The 21,188-nt window shown below is 35.1% G+C and overlaps 1 protein-coding gene across 10 annotated transcripts in view; it reads right to left on the bottom strand.

Annotated features, from left to right (window-relative positions):
* Positions 1-21,188, bottom strand: part of Zbtb20 (zinc finger and BTB domain containing 20) — a 786,974-nt gene that overhangs the window by 738,118 nt on the left and 27,668 nt on the right. For 9 of the 10 annotated variants that reach the window (XM_052740707.1, XM_052740708.1, XM_052740711.1 and 6 more), the window contains exon 1: positions 11,635-11,931. The exons of the other annotated variant lie outside the window; for it this stretch is intronic. The gene's annotated coding sequence lies outside the window, so the exon portion shown is untranslated. Of the gene's footprint in view, positions 1-11,634; positions 11,932-21,188 lie in introns of those variants that run through there. 10 annotated transcript variants of the gene reach the window in all.

Raw genomic sequence — 21,188 nt, 5'->3', positions numbered from 1 at the left:
CAAAGGTAACCCAAATATCCAAAACTGTAAAAGTCTTCTAAAGAAAAGATTACATTCCCTTAGTTAGTTATTCTGTGAATCTTTATCCACATACATACATATAATTTTTATATATAAATTAGGTTGTTATCAAAAATTTACCAAACTATATGAATACCTTAATTTATAAAATCATAGTTATTTTCAAACAGAGATGATATACATTAGTTTCTTTACACTGTGACTACTCTAATGAATATAGAGTATTACTACATCTATAAAATGCATAAACACTAGATGTCCTGCAATTTATACACAGGTAAGTGTGAAATATACTAGTTTGTATGCCACACTGTATATTCAGGCTGTCACTTACACAGAGACTTTCTTTATCAAACAGGAACATTTGGAATGCTCCATGGTAAGATATTTTAACTGTATAAAGCTGTTGATGCATTGGTTCTATTAACACTTACATTATACTTTAAATATAAACCAGTTATTTTAAGGCTGATAATAATGGCTATGGTACAGAATTTGTGTGTATCCTGGCATATTATAATGGGTAAGATTTAAATTTTCATTCAAATAATGTCCCATTAAAGAAATTTACACTAAAAATATAAACAAAAAACTATTCATTTCAACTGGTTTCCCTGCAGTATTAGACTGTATTCAAACTTTACAGATTAAAGAAGGAAATTCCTGAATTCATTCAATGTGGCAATATGGTGTGTTTCCTAAAAAGGAAACAAACTAATCCTCTACAAAGTTTTTTAGCATTTGATGACTTGTGCTTACCAAATGGAGGTATAGCCTGATCCTGAGAAGTAACTATAATGGTGTGTTATGAGCACTACCTTTGCTATCTATCAACAATAGATTGAACCAGTATTTAACCTAAGTTCTGCCACTTACTAGCTATGCAATCATGTGTGAGTCACTTCACGATTGCAAGCCTAGCTTTCCTCCTCTGTTAGGAAACACTTCATGATGAAGGTATAGGGGTTACAGAGCCCCATAGGCAAGGATGTTTAAGAAGTCAATGATTATACCTAGTAGAACTACGCAGGTTCCTTTGGACTATTGGCACTTTATTTTTACCTCCAGCCAGAAATCATTTTCAATGGAAAAATAAAAATTTCTTTCTACTCACATAAATTAATTAACAATTATTACAGCAAGTGGGTCATACACTTTTTGGCCTCCCAAAATTCAACACTAACACTTACCATAATAGGAATTTGATAAAGATTCATTGAATTCGGGGAAATGATATGTAGTGGAAAGAACACAGAAACTGAATCTTAACTTTGATATACACAGCTGTCAAATGAACTTTGCAATGCATTCTGCACATTTTTCTTCTGAAGCACAGGCACAATATCACTGTAGGCTTTTTATCTTTACCTACACAGTTGTAAGTACAGATTAAATTAAGCAATTTGTGTAAAAAAAAAAAAAAAAAACAAGTATTGCCCTTCTTCCTTAAGTTTTGGATTAAAAGGCAAGACTAAATTTTTCATACATGGCAGTACTGATTCTAGCCTTTTACACGTAAAATATGGTTGTGTTTAGATAAAGAATCATATGATAGATAGAGATGAAATTTGATGCAACAATCAACATATTGTAACATTACACCTTAAAAAAAAAAGCAGTCATTTCCAAGGTTTGCAACAAAACTGATGGAGTGGAATACATGTGTCCAAATACTGCTGTATAGGTTCTGACTTAAGAGATCTGAAAACAGGACCTAGAAATCTAGGCATTTAAAAATGCACCTGCTGACTGTGGTACAAGTGTGGCTATATGTAGATGACATAAAATTCAACTGAAATTTCCCTAATGTTTGGACCAGCTACAATGCAGGATCCCCAAGGTCCACTGAACAATTATTGACAATGGAGTTTGGAAAGCTGAATTTTAAGAAACACCTTAGGATAATTATTATGTACCCTGAAGGTTAAAAGCCTATGAACTATGGTATAATAATGCAATATTGAAAAGGAAATATTTTCCATAGTAATTGGTTATTTTTAAAAATTAGCTTCTATACTTAATAAATACCATGATCGAAAAATAACTTGTGAACAATAAGTTTAAAAAGTTATTTAAGAAAACAGTAATTTAGTCTAAGTATTACAATTATTAGTTATTAAAACAAAATATAGAAAATTTCAAGAATATCTTTAAAGGGTCTGCTGCCTCAGAGAAGCATTCTGACTAAGAAATGCCACAAATTTTAATGTCCTTAAATTATGTATTTGATATGACTTGGATTTTATTATCTAAGAAATGCCACAAATTTTAATGTCCTTAAATTGTGTGTTTTGATATGACTTGGATTTTATTATCTATTCCTTCTTTAATTACATCATTAATGGCAGCGACTGTCAACTCATTTAACCATCACAATAACCTTATGAGAGGTGACAGGAAAGGGAACATCTACTATTACTTTTTAAAAAATTATGAAGTCAAACTTAAGAAGTTAAGCAAATTATCCACTCCTACGTTTGTTTGTATTTTCAGTGATATGTGAACTTAAAACCCAGGTGTAAAATCCATATAAAATATGTGAAATTTAAAACTTAACACTGACTTCTAAATGGTATCAATAAAGTTTAAAATAGTATGAAATAATGTGTAGGTTACAAGTAGTCTATAGTTCTATAGCAATACATGCTTATCTTGTTCTTTAATTCTACTTGACTTACTTTAGAGCTAATGGACAGAAAGATGGTGGTAGCCCAACCAACCACACTAAATACTTAATAAAAAGCAAAACCTTGGAATACCCCTCAGTTTTGCCTTGCCCATATCAAATTTAACCCCATAAGAGTTTTCTCTTCTGAATCATGAGATGACAAATAGTATTTTCAACAACTAGCAATTCAACTTTTAGCTATAATAGTAATTCAAAAAACTAAGATACCAAAGGCACCAAGGTAATATAAACACAAGACCAGCCCCTCCAAAAATCATGAGTTAACACCCCTTCAGCTCAACCAGACCAGTCCACTGACTTTATGCACTGGAAACTGACATAAGAGGGTCAAGTATCTCAGATCCACATTAGCATTGTAAATTTGTTGTGAAGCTATAATTAGAAACTGAGTGTTGTCCACAGTCAACTACAATACACACTCTAGAGTAGTTTTCTTAAGCAAAAACAGAAAAGCCATTTTTATACCAAAGGGAAGTAAAGTTATAAAGGACAGTTTGAAAAGGAGGTAAGTCAAAAGGCGTTTTTCCAAAACAGAAATGCTTTAAAATCATTTAAAACTTAGGAAGATAGTGTGTGAGTGAGTGAGTGAGTGAGTGAGTGAGTGAGTGAGTGTGTGTGTGTGTGTGTGTGTGTGTGTGCACGCGCGCGCGCGCGCACGTGTACATGTGTACATAAACTAACCAGTATAATTATTCATGTGGACCTAAAGTAACTGACTATTCTTCATGCTATAGAAGGTTCCAGAATGACAGTTAATATAGAAACCTCATCCTCCACCTCAGCGCTCAAACATATATATAAGCTTAGAAACAATGACAATCCAATGTGAGAAGTGGTATTAAAAGGGACACATATAAAAGTTCCCATCAGAATTCAAAGGAGGAAATATCTCACTGTCTGGTATGCTGAATTTCAGTTTTAGAAGTAAAAATCTCTCCTACTCATTGTCTTATCCATCTCTAATTCTAAGTACATCCCTCTCTGAACTGAGCATTTTAAAAGAATTTTTAGTATACACTAGCATGAGAGAGGGGGAAATGCAAGATCCTAATACCTCCTTGAGGATGGCCGCACTTGGGGCCCTTTTCCTCCTATCAGGTTGCAAGTCCAGCTGTGATGTGAGGGTTTGTGCCCAGTCCTACTCTATCTTGTTAGGTCATGTTCCTTGGATGTCCCTGGGAGGCCTGGACATTTTGTTTTGGTTTGGTATTTGCTGTTGTTGTTTGTTTGTTTGTTTGTTGTTTTGGTTTGTTGTTTTGTTTTGAAGGGAAACAGAGGAGGCCTGGATCTGGGAAGAGGGGAGGTGCATTTGGGGAGGGACTGGGAGGAGTGAAGGGAGGAAATACTTCGGTTGAAATGTCATGTATGAGAGAAGAATAAAAGTTTTTAAAAAAGAATTCTCAAACATACTAAAACACTTCACAAGGGTTTCTGCATCAATGTAAAATCTAATTTGCAATTTTTTTTTGTGAATGTCCAGTTCTTTCCTTTTGACTGGCTCATGCATTAGTTACTCTCATAGCAACGGGGACACAAGGTGGCACTGTCGTGCTGACATTCATTACAGGGCCCTTTCTAAGTGGACAAATTTGAAAGAGGCAAAAGGCTCTATTGTGGCAGTTACAGCGAGTTGTAATACTGGCCTCCTGTATCTGCCAGCATTTACAGGGGCCTAAAGAAGAGCAAATCATTTTGAATTTCATGAAAATCACATCAAGCTTTTATAGAAGACAACATATTCTCTGGTGGCGTTTCCAAAATGCCATGTCTGTGTTCATAAAAATGTTCAAAGGCATACAGTTCGGCTTTGCCAGTAGAAACTCAGATGCGAGCTGTTTACCAAGGACAAGCTGTGGACATGGACCGCCTCTCCATCTAGTGGCCAGTGGGAAGGAGTGGAGCCATAGTGGCCATGTTGTACTTCATTTAGTTAAAAACTGTCTTTTATCAAACCACCCACAGACAATTAAGTACTTTAGTCTGACAAAAAAAAAAATTTGGTTTATTGCAATCACTGAATCATTAAAGAAAACCAATAATATATTGTGATATTTACTTACTCCGAAAACCACCACCTCAAAATAAAAGTGCTATGCTCTCTCAGACCACATAGGCCTCTTCTATTCTTCCTTCATTACCAACCTAAACTTCTTCCATATACTTTTAACTTATAAACTAAAATATGAGCAGATAGACCTACAGATATAGCTACCTAAAACAAAATCACATTGTTTAAGACTAAAATTTTTAGAGAAGTTTTACCCTGTTTTACTGACAAGGAAACTGAAAAACAGAGATTGTAACCTCTCTAAAATTACAATCAGAACCAGAAACAAGGCCTCCAGATTTAGCCACTTTAAATCCTTTTTTTTGCATTAATTAATACCACCTGATTCCTGAGCCAGAGCTTTTTGTAGGAAACCATAGAATTCCTCTCAGCATACCAAGAAAAAATTAGTTTCTAAACTCTTGTTCATGTTTCATGATCAATTAATAGAATGAATCTATTGTGTGTAAGTCCTAGACTATCTTCTTTATGTTGGTGGGTATACTGAGAACATAAGAGTATATTTTTTTCCTTAAAATTAAAGAATTATTCATATCTGTTCAATATTAACAATGCAAACGACCAAATAGGCAGGATACAGGGTAGAATGGGCCATTTAAAAATTGGTTTCATAAAGCCATTATGTAAAAGAAAACCTAGACCCATTTTGTGGGCCGCAAAGTTTAGAAGGTGCTTTGTTGTTGTTTTATGTAAAATCATTTGACTTGAAGAGGAAACACACACAAACTTAATGGATCAGTTCCCCCACCTTCATTCAGCTCATGACACTTCAGCACAGGCTTGAGAAAGGCTCTGTTAGGAAGACTTCTTACAAAAACAAATAAATCTGTTCACCAATATGAAAATCTGCTCACTACTCAAACCCAAGGATTAAAGGGCAAAAAGAATCATGGCACTGAGAGGACTGCCAATGCAAGACTTATTCCATGACCTTGTCTTGGTGGACCACTGGAATCTGTCCCTGATGAATGGAATGTTTACACCTATCTGTTTTAGAAGGATGGAAAGGAGAGCTGCAGGAATGGGTTGAATGGGTTTTACTAAAGTTGGACACAAAGTCCTTTTCTTTCACCTACTCCTTCCACCATCAGCATTACTATATTATCTCAATGGATCTTCATTTACTTTTCATCACACCTATTTCTCTCCCCTGTAGAGATGAAATGAGGAAATAAAGGTCATTGCTGATATAAGAAGCCACAAAATGTTGTATTATAGTTCTTTTTGTCCTTTGTAAAACCAAGGTGGTAAGACTATACAACCAGGAATATAAAGACACTAAGAAGTATGTAGAGAAAAGGAGAATATTTACTGAATCAAGAGGAAATTTAGTGTGTCCAGTATTTAAAAAGAAAACAAACCAACAGGGAATAGTGTAAAGCAGCCCAGCCTTTACAAGAGTATTTGCCTAACTTCTATTTAGCCAACAAAAGAAAGGATGTCTACATATAGTATTTTTATTTAAAATGACAGTCATACAGTTTTCTTACGTGCATATGGGAACCAAAAAGTTATAAAAACTGAAGAAGCATTCTGTTAGTTATTTTCTTTACTAATTGTTAAGTTAGCATACCTACACAAATTGAAAACACTTATATAATTTTTGTCAGTTACATTTCATTTGCTTGGAAGTTCAAACTACAAAATAAATTCACAATAATAAATCACAATTTGATTGTAAATTCATAGGATATTTTAAAGAAAAACTGAAACAAAAACCCATAGTAATCTAATAAAAAGAAAAACTAAAGCCTTCTAACTGTTAAAACTTACATAACAAATTTTATAGTTTCAAAAAAAGTGAGTTTATTAAGGGCAAAATAATACTATATGTAATCTATAATTATTCCCCCTTTGTACCTTTATAGTTTCAATTTATTGAGTATTGTTTTATCCTTCAAAAACTCCAAATTCTACTATATATAAATGTATTTTAATATAACTCCTCACATTAGTAGTTTAATATGAGAAGTTTTCAAATAAAATCTTGATACTTGCCGGGCGGTGGTGGCGCACGCCTTTAATCCCAGCACTCGGGAGGCAGAGCCAGGCGGATCTCTGTGAGTTCGAGGCCAGCCTGGGCTACCAAGTGAGTCCCAGGAAAGGCGCAAAGCTACACAGAGAAACCCTGTCTCGAAAAACCAAAAAAAAAAAAAAAAATCTTGATACTTAACTGTGTAATATGAAATATGAACATTAAATTCATCATATATAGAGACACAGAAGTCTTCAATGACAAAGTTACTTCTAATATCAAAAAAGCAAACAGCATATAATAATCAGCATCCTTTCAATCAGCCTCAAAGGAAAGCGTGGATATTCCGAATTACTCAGAATTCGTTTGGTTTCCATCTGACAACTATGTGAACTGATCAACTGTCCTTGCTCCTTTCCTCCATTCTCTTACTTGGAAGTCAGTAGCTAAGTTTGTCTGGGTTACAGTGCTTATGTAAGAGTCTCACTGCTTAAGAGAACTACAAAACACCCGCCTGGACTTCTAGTTGAGTGTCAAAAGATTCCAGAAGGGCAAAAGTTCCACGTCCTCAAGCAGATTACTTTCAAGTCAACTGCAGAATCACCAAAGAGCTTGATCCTGGAGTAGAAGAGAGGTTATGAAGCCGAAGTCAAGGATAATTTTCCCTCAGCTGAGTGCACAACCAGCAGGGCACAGTCCATGACTGTGTGACTGTAGGAAGGGCAGAGTCACAGAAAAGTCCCACTTCTTGTAAATGCTGCTCTGAACACCTGCTGTGGTGGATGCCACAGACAGGACAGTAAGAACAGGTAGGTGGCACTATTTCTTCTTAAAGTCTCAGAAATTTGCCTCTACTGTTTCTAAAACAGCTCAAAAATATTCTTGGTACATTAACTAAATATATTAGATATCAATAATGATATATAAATACAGGACATGTATGTAACAGGCCACCAAGAAGTCATACATTTTCTAGATTTTGTAGAATATGAATGTAGTCTTTAGACTTCTGTCACAAATAAAAAGCACTTTGCTAAATAAATGATTACATAAAAGTACCAAAATGTCTTATATAAAATGAAAAAGAAAAAAAAGAAAAGAAAAGAAAGGCCTTGGCCTCTAAGCAAAGGACAGATTGCTTAGTTATAACTATGGTACTGGCACATGAAAAGGCAGACAGAAAAACTAGATTAAGAACTCTGAAAGTTGATGGGGTCAAGAGCCAACCAAAACTAAGTATGGACAAAAAAGCTGTAAGGAAACCTGCTACTTTGTAAGCTGTTTGAAGATTATTTTTCTTAAATAGGGGTAAAATCCACTTGTAAGTACACCTTCCACAACTGACAGTACTCACAGCCACCTCTGTAGGAGAACCTGTCCTTTATGATGCCCACTTTCTAAAATCTGCTTGTACCTTATACGGCCAATAAGTGAAAATAGTCAGATTTTCTCTTCAGTACTATGTGACTTAAACTAGCTTAGCTCCTTACCAGTTAAAAAAGTTGGAATGGGCTTCTTTAATAGAAAATATTTTAAAAAATACCCCCAAAACAAACAAAAAACCCATAATTTGTATATTTTTAAGTAGCTCCAAGGTAGGGCGGCTCCAATGCCCATTATCAACCACTACTCTCAAGAGGCCACCCTTGCAGCTGAAGAAGGCTGGGGACTAGCAGCATTCAAAGAATGTCAACAACAGACCTCCCTTTGCCAGAAAAGAGCACAGGAGCCAGATGCTGCTTCCACACACCTTGCCAGACCTCAGAGCAACACGTTGCTCAGAGCCTGAATTTGGCTTACTATGAGACAGCATAACCAGTCACTACTCAGGGTTGGGCAAGTCCACGAACACATCCACCAATAATTTCTATATTTATAGAACACCAGAACATGTGTAGATAATCACACAATTGGTTATTTATATAGTGCCAGATTTTATGAATACAGGAATTTGTTAATTAGCACAAGGACTAATCATTAAAATTCAAAAATAGATAAATAAACAGAAATGCCATTTATTTGTTAACATTTCAGGGAGAAAGTACGCAGCTGCTTTCCTTTTGACGAATATAGGCTTTTGCAGAAAAAAAAAACCATGAAGGAAAAGTATCTGTGATTTTTGAAACCCTTTTGAGTATGATGCAGGAAATCACACATAGTCTTTCTATTAAAAATAATCATAGTGATTCGCCCTTCAGTTAAAAAAAAAATAAAAAGTTTAAACTGGCATGTGCTTAGCATTTGCATCATACTGTTTGGCATTCCACTGTTTGGGTGCTTTTCAAAGAGCCAAAGCTGATTTTCATCGGATAGGAGTTAAAAAGCACACACACACGTCACTCAATACCAAATTGTTTTAGCTACAGGGCATGGCAAAGCATGAAATAACTGCTTTAAAGCACTTCCTCATGTGGGTGTGTTAGATAACTGTCTGCTCCAACATTCAAATGAAACACACTGTGACCTGACCAAGGCTTTAGGACCTAAACAGGAAGAAGAGCCCACCCAAACCAGCAAGGCTAGTTAATGAATTTTTCTGGCACTCGATAGCCCTCCTGTGACGCAAGCCTTTCAGCTTTCCAAATCCCTGTGCAGCAGAGGGCACTGGCTTTAAGTTTACTTATGCACATTTTACAATGTCCTGCAGTATTTAGATTGTGACAGTTCCTCCCAGAAAAAGGCAAGATTATTTTTCATACTAAAAATATTTTCAATTTACTGAAGGCAACCAAGAATTATAATGCAAAAGAAAACACACTCTAAAAATTAAAACCACCACAGAAATGACTAAAATTTTCCTTTTCCATTTTCTTTTGAGAGTTGCTGCATTTGAAGTTTACTTGTGGGTAATGTAAAAACACAATGTGAAATATTTAGATTATATCAGCAATGCATCTGTAATTCTTTGATCTATATAAATATGAATTATGTACATAAATGTACGGTAACATTTCCATAAATACACATTCACATTAAAACTACTGATGAAAAGATACATGAAAGATTTCTTTTGTTTAAAAGAGCATTTTAGATAATTCTGTCAGTGATAATACCAAAAATAACAGGTGTATAGGACAGACACACTTCTGACCTATTAGTCCTGAAACAAATTTTTGGATCATGGTCTGAAATGAGAAAAAAAAAATCTATTCAAACCCCCAATTATTATGCACAATGTTAACACACACTTCCTAAAGATTTCTCCTAAACTTTCCTTGAACCTTTGATGAAAACAACCTCTGGATGGGCCTGACTAAATGTATTTCAGGTTTGTACTGCTCTTGGTCAAAGCTGCCTTTCTAGCTGAAAAGACAGTGGAGAAAAATAACTAAATTAAAAGTCTCAGTATAAATTTTTTAAAAGAAGAGGGAGAAGAGACTTTTAGTAGCAAAAGTTCACTACCGTCCTGTAATAATGGATTTTTAATAAACATTTTACTCGGTTTAAACCTTGAGAATGTGTTGAGGAGTCTGCTGCAGTGTCCCAGGTGGGTTAAGAATATTGCTTTATGGACTTCTTTGTGTTGTCAGAGAGGCCTAATGGAATTAACGGGGGAAAGTCTGCCACTTATAGTAAATAAATAATGTATTACAAAAAGGTGATTGTGATTACCAAAGATCTCCACAGATCAGCATCCATTTCCTATCATCGCTCGTATATTTTCTGAAAACATTTATGTGTCTCTCTGTCTGACTTAATTTTTATCAGATGAATAAAAGTTTTACTTTCATACAAACCCAAATAAAAGTCTATTTAAAAGTATTCTTCAAAAGAATTTTATCTAACTACTCCTTGGAATTTTGAAAAACACTTTTCTAGAAAATTCCTCAACAATGAAAGCTAGTTTGAAACATAACTTTTTTCCCACGATGAGAAGAAAAAGAAAAGGAGTACCTCAAATGCATATTTACAATAACAAATACACTATTTATGGTCTCAAAATGTTAAAGGAATACTTACAGTTGTTGCACAAAATGGCCTGATACACTCCATAGCTTCCACTTTGTTTAAAAAAAGAAAAAAAGGCCAGCCCCCACTAGTCCCTCCCCAAGCATAAATAAACAGTAACAAACTAAAAGGAAACTGTCCCAGGATAAAAACTGCTTGTTAACAAAGTTTGTATCCTTACTAACCACAGTAATATCAGTATAAATGCAGCAATCCATCTGTAAAATAAAAAGTTAGAAAATAGTCCCAATTCCTTTCAAAATATAGCCCCCCTACTGCACTAATTCTACGCGTGTAATAGCAAAAATAGTTACTTGATTCTTGCCCACCTTCCGGGGCAACCCCTCACCTTATGTCCAATGACATCAACTAAACATGCTGGCCCAAAGCATGCAACCTGCTTCAAGGATCTGAACTGTAAATACGGACTTTAAACTTCAATGTAAAACAAAGAACAAGAGTCTCACTTTGGTTGTACCCACACTGGCACTGCAGCTAAAACTCACTGGCAAATAACTAACAAAATCCAGTTAGCAATAAATAAGGACAACATGATATACAGACAGACAGATGGAACTGCATAAACACACAAGAACAGCAAAGAGACAAACATACGGAGGAGTTTGTTTTAAAAGAGTGAAAGACTCTGATTTACTTGGTACTTTAGTAAGAAAAAATAGCTTTGTTTGTAATTATTTTTAAACTAATAAAACTGAATCACAAGGTCACACCCTGAAATAATTAAGAAAATTTGTAAAGGGTAGGCCTCCTATAGATGTTCCAAATTTTAAGCTAGCATTAGCTCTGTCAAATTTAAATACAGAAATTAAAATTCAAGAAAGAAAGCATAAAAGCACTGTAGACTGAATAAGATGATAAATACTGGGGGACTGAGGAGGCAGGGTTGTTTTTATGAAAGTTGTCTGCCCCTACCTTCTTCCCCAGCGCTGAGTTTCTCTTCTCATAATCGCTGTCTCCCTGGAAGTACAGTGTGAGTGGTAATGACTGCCTGCCTCCCTAATGAGTCCATTTTCCTGCTCTTGATGTTGTGTATATACACACACTGCAACCTACCTTACAAACCACAGAGACGGGAAGAGAGAGAGAGAGAGCAAGAGAGAGGGAGGGGAAGGGGGCAGAGAGAGAGAGAGAAAGACAGAGACAGAGCAAGCAAGCCAGTGAGAGAGAAAGAGGAGAGAGAAAGAAAAACAGAAAGAAACAGAGAGAGAGAAAGGCACAGACAAAGCCCTCCTACCAGACAGCAGACAGCCCTCCTTCCCCTATCCAGCAAAATGCAACTCGTCTAATGCAGCAACAGGTTCAGTATTGCCAGACTAACAGAGTGAAAAAGGTATATTCTCTATAGCCCTGCTGCTTGCAAATCAACAGTTTAAAGCAGCTGGCTCCACCTTCTTTATTTATGCTCCATTATGAGGAATGTATTGTTTCAGCTCTGGCACACAGTACGTGTGTAATTATCATAAATACATTTTTTGCATATTAGCAGGAAATAGGGAATTGCATAGCTTATTTGTGCAATCTTTCAAATTTATTTTTTAATGTGAGAAAAATGTCAACAAATCTGCTCTGACAAAAGCCTAGTAATGATTTTAAAGTCAGAGCAGTCTTAAAAGGGGCTGTAAGAAACAGACTCCATACAATAGGAAAACTGATCTCAGACAAAACTGATAACTGCAAAGAAGAAATCACTGTTCAGTAAATAAACCAAACCATACACCAAATTGAAGACAAGAACAGAATTAAGTTCAATTAACTTGCTAATAGATTAGTGCCCTAGAAGAAAGTAGACTGGTTTCTTGTTTGAAGCATCCAGCTACACAAACACCATAATGCAATGTAGTCTGTATGAACAGGTGCAATGCATATAATACATAGTATATCAGAGAAATAAACCCACTAGGAGTTACCATTCAAGCAGGACAAGGTTCCATATAGTATGGATCTGAAAATATGGTAAATAACCCTTGATCTTCTATTAGAAATAAAAACTAAAACTGGTGTTTTTAAATAAACATTTCTTGAAAGAAAAAAAAAAGAAGGAACTATTTATCCTATATCTTTAACCAAATTTCCACGCACACTAGCTCCAGGAAAATAGTTCTAACTATATTATTGGTCCCACCACATACACCCCATACCATTTGCCAACTCCCAGATGCCTTTTCTAAAATGGCAACATATTTTCAGCTGTAGAATGACCAATATCAGAAAACAGGACTGGCTGCAAGTCACTCTTATTATCCCTTATTTTTTTCTAAACAAGTCCTGAATTCACTATACCATACCTGAGTACTGTATCTGTGTAGACACCCATCTTCCTTAATATTGTTCTATACCATTTGACTGTGTAATTTGTATGCATTTAAAAACAATAAAATATAGTAAATATTTCTAAAGGAATTCATACACAAAAAAATGAAAAATAAAAGAGTGCATCTGACTTATTCCAATCTTATATTTGGGAACCCATGATCTTAAATATATTAACTATAAAACCATCCTTTTATGTGGCTTAGTGTATACTGTGCTTCAGAATTCAGAATGTATTTCCTTACATAACAAGAACAATCTTACTGAGCTGGGTGGGAGATACGTTGATCAGTTGGCAGAGTGCTTGCCTACATACACAAAGGCCTGGGTTCAACCCCAGCACTTCCTAAAACTGAGCATAGTGTTTTATACTTATAATCCCACATTTAAAGGAGGTGGAGACAGATGAAGCAGAAGTTAATTAATGATCATTCTTAGCAACATATCAAGTTCAAAGTCATCCTATATATTAGCACACATCTTGCCACTTGCTGATCTACCTGGTAATTCCATGTTTATCATAAAGCTACAATATAATCAACACAGTGTGGCTTCAGCAAAATAAAATAAACATATCAATAGTTTTATAAAGTAAGGAGGTCAAAAATAGATCCACATGAACTTAGACAACTAATCTTTAACAAAATTAAAAATGGAACAAAAAAAGTCTTTTCAACACAATGCAGGAACAACACAACATGAAAAAAAAAAACCTAGACACACACCCTAAATGCTTTGAAAATATTTGTAAAATGCAAAACCCTAAGACTCCAAAAATACAGGAAAATTTTTAAATAAAATACCAATGGTGTTCCAAGAAAAAAATAAGCTAAACCATTAAAATTACCATTTTTCCTCTGTGACGATGGATACAGAAAAGATAGCGGTAATACAAGCCATGAAAGGCTAGGAAATATTTGCAGAAGACAAATCTTGTAATAGACAATTATTTAAAATATGAAATGTTGTCTTAAGCGCAACAGGAAACCAAGCAATGGAATTAAAAATTGGGCAAAGAGCTTAACAGACAACTCACTGAAGAGGAAAAACAAAAGACAAAAAAGCAAATGAAAATATGCACATCATATGTCTTCAAAGAAGTGCAAAGCAAAACAAGAAGATATCACCACACACTCCTTAGAATGGCCAAAACCCAAAACACTGACAATACCAAATGCTGGTGGGGATGTGGAGCAACCAGAACTCTGAATTCATTCACTGATGGAAACAATAGAAAGTAGTACAACTACTTGACAGTTTCTTGCAAATCTATTTTTAAAATCCTCAACAACACTGTTGCTCTACAGGAGTTATAGTCATAGTTTCCCAAACTTGCAAATAATCAAGATGTTCTTTATTAAATGAATGGAAAAACAATCTGTGATATATCGAGACAATAGAATGTTTTCCAGAGCTAAAAAGAACAAAGCCATGCAAAGATATGGAGGAAATTTAAATGTTATTACCAAGTAAAAGAAGCTAATGTGAAAAGGTTATAATTTACATGTTTCCCACTATATGACATCCTAAAAAAGATTATAAATTATAAATTTAAAAAAATTATAAATGATAGTGGGGGGAAAAAAGCAATAGTTCCAGGGGTTCCGATGAAGATGGGATGAATAAATGAAACACAGAGGACTTTCAGGGTTTGAAATTATTCTCAATATTATCTAAAAGTGACCAGATAGATGTGATAATACTTTTGTTAAAACCCATAGGATGTATAATATCAAGGGTGATAAATGTACAGACTGGATTTTGAGTGCTAATAATCAGACAAAGTGAATCATTATAACAAATGCAGTACTCTGTTAAAGCACATGATTGATAAGGAGAGGGTACTAATGTAAGCATGGAGGTAAAGGGTACATGGGAAATCTCATAGCTTCCCTTCAACTTTCTACAAGCCAAAGAGTCCTTCAAAAAATAATAAAAACTATTAGGAATAGAGAGATGACTCAGCAGTTAAGAATGTGCACTGCCTTTGTAAAGGGCCAGAATTCAGTCCCCAGCACCCATATCAGACAGCTCACAACTGCCTATTAACTCTACCTCCAGAGAGATCCTGTGCCTCTGGCCACAGGTACGAGAGCTCACATGCGCTTACACCACATACAAACATATACATGATTAAAAATAAAAACAAAGTCTATTATTTATTAAATCTAAAACATATTTCTTCTGGAGCTGGTATAATGATTCCATTCATAAAAGACACTTGAAAGTGCAAGCTTAAAAACCTGAGTTCAATTATTAGAACCCATAGTAGGTGAATCAACTCCCAAAAGTTGTCCTCTGACTTCCAAACACATGCTGTCATACACACAACAGCATCACACACACACACACACACACACACACACACACACACACACACACACACACACAAAATAACAAAATAAAAATATTGTTTTCTGGGCACAGAATTACTGCTAATTTTTGCATATCCTGAGAAGTCATGTAACTATCCACAGTTTAGGTTTCTTCATCTAATGAAAATAAAATTTAAGGGAAATAATTGAATCTGAAATTATAACAATTATTTTGATAGCCAGTGCTTAAGTACTCACTATGTATAAGGAAATGTTCTAAGTTATTTTCATTTATTAACTCATTAGATCTTAATAATGACCCTATGAGGTAAGAACTGTTTTTAGGCCATACTTTCAAGATGAAGAAACAAGAAGATTAAGTAATTGCCTGAGATCACACTATTTAGCAGTAATGGGATTTGAATCTAGCCTATCTGGTTTAGATCTCATGGCTTAATTCCTATACTTCAATGTCCCAAATATTTTGTGATTACTAAAGCCTCACCCAGCCACAAGGTTCTTTGCTTGTGGGTTAAAATCAATTCATCATGCCTCGCTTATCAATACAACACAGAAAAATTTCAGTAACTGGAGTCCTCAATACATCTGGTTTAGGGTAGAGCAACTCTAAAATATCCTGTCCGGTATTCTTGAATATTGTGTAATGATGGCTTGGTGGGTGTTGGCACATATGTGAGAACCTGAGCTCGAATCTACAGAACCCAAGTCAATTTTGTAATCCCAGTGTTCCTAAGGTGAGATGAGAGGTCGTGATAGGAGAATCCCTTAGACGCTCACAAGCCTGCTAGCCTCATATATACAGCAGTAAATGAGACCTTGCCTCAAACAAGATAGAAGACAAACATCCAAGATTATCCTGAGTGGCACACTTCACACTGGCACAGCAAGCACATGCCCCTCACACACCATACTTGTATATACACACATATATCATACACCAAAAAAGGAAAGTTGTGTACTCTAAACAGCATATACTTCAAAATTGTGCAATCAAGTATTTCATGGATTAAATAAATACATACAGTACAATAAAACATCCTCAACATTCTGTAGCCTACGGGAATGAAAATGCAAGACTCAATTGTAAGAAATTTGAAGAGAAAAATGAATAAATAAAAGTATGTGATTTCATAAAATCTGTTTTAACTGTGAATTGTCTGGGTATATTCTAAATATTCATACTTGTGACTTACTCTTAAATAAAGTACTTACCCTTGTTCTGATCTTTATACATTAATTAAACATATACTGTCTGCTTACTATGTACTGGAGATGAAAAGATTTTAAAATATAACACACTGTTCTTGCCCTTGAAGACTTCACAGAACAGTAGGGAATGGGCATGTAAACAATCTAGTTAACACAATCAAATAACACTGGCTAAAGGTGATATTTTATATAACAGTGCCTTAACCCCGCCCCAATAAGCTAAACACAAGCCCATAAATATCTAAATTTAAAATATGGCATATAAAAGTATATGTATACAAAGTATATGTATACATACATGGAGAGGAGTAGGTTCTGAGATTAGAAATAGAGTTTGTTTTCATAAAGTGTGATCTATACACACTATATATAGCTTATAATTTATAACCCAAAATGTCTAGTAAATTCTTTAAGTAACAGTATATGTACATAAATGACTGTGAAAATCAGTGGTAAATATTGCTCTAGAGTATGAAATTCCATTGTTTTTAGTTACCGGACATCTTGGTCAGAATTATCTTGATAAATAACCACTTCAAACAATGTGCAGGTTTTTAAGTCTTCAAAAATCAAAGAAAGCTAATTTCAAAGGTATTTACCAATATCCCAAGTCACACTTTTCCTGAGTTTCCTTCTCAGTTATCATTAACATTTTTATATTACACATTTAACAGGAAAGAACGTGGGGTGTTCCCAAGGATACCTTTATTATGAAGAGGAGGAGGAAGAAGAGGAGGAAATTAAGAGTCATGATGCAGAACTGGAAAGTTTCAGAAGCTTGGGTAAAAGGGTAGAAAAGCCATGTTTAGGATCAGTCAGACAAAACAGTTAATTGTTATACTAAACAGAAGACACTGTCATTGAAGCCACCAGCATTAAGCTAATTCTACGTGTCCTATTAGATAATAATTCTTAATTTTGGTCATTTGACTAAATTTGTATACCATTACTCCCAAGAAAAATGAAAAGAGACTGTAGATAAATCATAGTTTTCTAATACTGCCGAGTAGTATAATCTTTTTATGAGAAGAGAAATAGCTAATTTAATTATAATCAACAAATATTTAAGTTCAAACTAAAGGCATAGAGTATGTAACTGGGAATATCTCTCTTATGGCTAGTTGCAGCACTGGAGGATATTATATGCCTCTCTCCTACATGGGACTGAAACTATAGCAGATCACTTATTCAGTTCTCTGGTCTGGCACCTGGCAGTGCAACTGATACATAGTTGAACGTAAATTCAGTTTTCTTGAAAGAGTGCATGAACACATGAATGCTGCTGCGGAAGTTCGAATGTAACCAGCCCCCATAAGCTCATAGGGAATGGCACTATTGGGAGGTATGGCCTAGTTGGAGGAAGTGTGTCACTGTGGAGATGGGCTTTGAGGTCTCATATATGCCCGAGCCATGCAAGTATCTCAGGTCACTTCTTGTTGACTGCACAAGATGTAGAACTCTCAGCTACCTCTCCAACACCATGTCTGCCTGCATACCACCATGTCCCACCATGATGATAATGGATTGAGCCTCTGAACTGTAAGCCACCCAGTTAAATGTTCTCCTTTATTAAGAGTTGCTATGGCCATGGTGTCTCTTCACAGCAACAGAAATCCTAACTAAGATAAATGCTTAAACAAAGCAACAGGACATAAGTTTCACAAATAATAGTTCATTAAACACAGTAACAAATTTGAGTTATAAGGATAACATAAACAACCTAACTTGTAAGTACTACTTTTTAAATTTACTAATTCACATATTAAAGTATCCTTAACTTGAGAGCTTGTGGACAGACAATAAAATACTGAATAAAAAAAGATATTTTCCTCTAATATATTTTTAAATATTTGTTTACAATTATTAGTGTGTGTGTTCATATACTGTATCTGTCTGTCTGTCTATCCCACACATGTGCCACAGTATGTTGATGTGAAGGTCAAAGGACAACTTGAGGGAATAGGTTCTCTTCCATCATGTGGGTTCTGTCATTGAACATAGGTTGTCGGGCTTGGGAGCAGGTGTCTTAACCTACTCAGCCATCTCGCTGGCCCACTAACAGACTGTAAATGACATCACTTAAGAAGAAAACTCAGCCGGGCGGTGGTGGCGTACGCCTTTAATCCCAGCACTCGGGAGACAGAGGCAGGTAGATCTCTGTGAGTTCGAGGCCAGCCTGGTCTACAGAGCGAGAGCCAGGAAAAGGCGCAAAGCTACACAGAGAGACCCTGTCTCAAAAAACCGAAAAAAAAAAAAAAAAAGAAGAAGAAGAAAACTCAACCTGCATTTGCAATTGGCTTATCTATTATTTCTTTTCTTCATGCATAAAAAATGTTCCAGAAGTCTGAAGTTAGTCTCTTTATAGGAATGGAACAATTGTACCTGAGAAAAACATCTTGATAAGTTAAAAGGGTTAGGGTACACCTTCTTGTGGGGTTAAACTGTACAAGGTTAAAAAAAAAAGCAACAATCTGAAGGTAGGAAATAGATGAGAAGGAGGAGGAAGAGTGGAGAATTGCAGGAAAGAACAAGCAATGAGAAATTCCCTCCATGAAGGTGGATTTTTTTGCTCAGGAATGAAGCCTAATCTAGAATTTTAAGAGTACTTTTGCAATGTAAATGTTTTTCTTCTCTGCGAACTTCTGGCAATGTTTGGATGGTGTCTATAGTCTTACACAGAAGTGTAATGAAAACCAAAAGAATCAAAGAAGTAGTCAATTCCCACACTCACATACTAAAAGCTTTGCAATATGGATGCTTTCCCTCAAGACTTCCAGGAGTAACTACTGGAATGAACAATGGCTAGGAAATAGTAAATCTTGAGTAGAAGAAATCAAAAGTACCTTTAATGTAGAATGACTCACGTATGGAAATGACTCAATCTCCCTTTTCCAAATACTGGACAGCTCAGCCCATGGGGGACAATAACTATAGAGATTAACACTGAATTACAAGATCATTATACCATTAATGCTGTTAATACCTTATACATTTACTTCAAATGATATGACTATCTTTGGAAAATGAAGGGAATAAAGTACCTTCATTACAAAAATCAATAAATGCTGACCCAATGTAATAAAAAACATACTAAAGTCATTTGTAATACTATCTACCTGGGTCTAGAAAAACATTTCAGACATATGAACTGAGTGAACTCTTCCTGCTTCCTACTCAGTCCTCCCTACTGAACAATCTAGGACAAAGCTAGTCACTAGCAGATCTGTAAAGTTTTTAACACATATGTAACATTCATATGTACAGTAGATATTAAGTATGTCAGAAACATATTAAATATACCAGAAAAGTACAGCAGTACATTTTGTAGGAAAAATTAAACATGAAAGGCATCTTAACTCAATGGTTTCTGATATACACTTAGAAGGATAGCCTAGAGGAAGGTTACCTTTTAGAATAAATGTTATCACTGTTGTATGCTGTAGACTTGTAACTAGTGCTACAAACACTATCTCATTCAATCTCCCCAAGAGCATTATAAGAAAGTAATATCAATGTTCCCATCTTATAGGAAGAAAATAAAGTCTCAAAGACACATATCTAATAAGTAACATAGGTCAAGCCTAACAATAACCTAAATGAAAATGGAAGAAAGGAAGGAGGGAGGGAAGAGTGGAAATGAGAAAGGTGGAGGGTGGGAGAGGGAGGGAGGGAGGGAGGGAGGGAGGGAGAGAGAGAATATTGATTTGTATAAAAAGGGCTTGACAAAATTACTCGAAAAATACTTATCTTATATATGTTTAAGGAAAGGCTTACTAAATTTCTCAAAGTGAAATTTACAGAAAACATGATGAAAGTAGCCTTTTTAAAAGAAAAAGTTTCAAAGGGCTGGAGAGATAGTTCAGTGGTCAAGAGCACTGGCTGCAATTCCAGAGGATCCAGGTCCAATTCCCAGCACCCACATGGTGGCTCACAACCGTTATTTGTAACTCTGGTTACAGGGAATCTGATGCCATTTTATGGCCTAGAAGAGCACCAGGCATACATGTAATTCACAGACAAATACTAAGCAAAACACACACAAACATAAAATAAGCAAATTTTAAAATACATAAACTTGCAAAGACTGGAATTATAGCTTAGTGGTACAGAACTTTACCACAATGCATAAGGCCCTAGGCTCTTATCAAGAACAGAAATACACAGATAATGACAGATGATAGATGACAGATAGACAGATAAACAGACAGACAGATAGACAGATATTTTCAAAGCAAACATACCATAAGCCAATTTTTAGAGTTTGAAAAACCAGTGACAACCTATCTAATGATTATGAAGCCAGTTATTAATACAGTCAGAATGATAGCAACCTGCTAAGTCCTCTGAAGTAACTGGCCATTGTAACAATCCAAATTGGTAAAAAAAAAAAAAGCAGTATTTGTCGTTATTGTGGTTTATGCAACAAAATTCAGTCAATTCTGACAGTTATGAATTTATAGTTCACAATCTTTTAAAATTAGTAAATACGAAGTTTTTATAGAACAATCTAGAGAAGGGTTTGATCATCATTAACAACAAATGTAGAATAGTAAATTATCATATATTCAGAACACATGTCAAATATTTTACATAATTCTCATCAAATTAAAA

This window comes from Peromyscus californicus, unplaced genomic scaffold (assembly GCF_007827085.1).
Source record: "Peromyscus californicus insignis strain IS unplaced genomic scaffold, ASM782708v3 Scaffold_16__1_contigs__length_79575227, whole genome shotgun sequence".
In the NCBI taxonomy this organism is placed as follows: Eukaryota; Metazoa; Chordata; class Mammalia; order Rodentia; family Cricetidae; genus Peromyscus; species Peromyscus californicus.
Note: the sequence above shows the minus strand (reverse complement) of the source record. Positions and strands in the feature narration are given on the sequence as shown.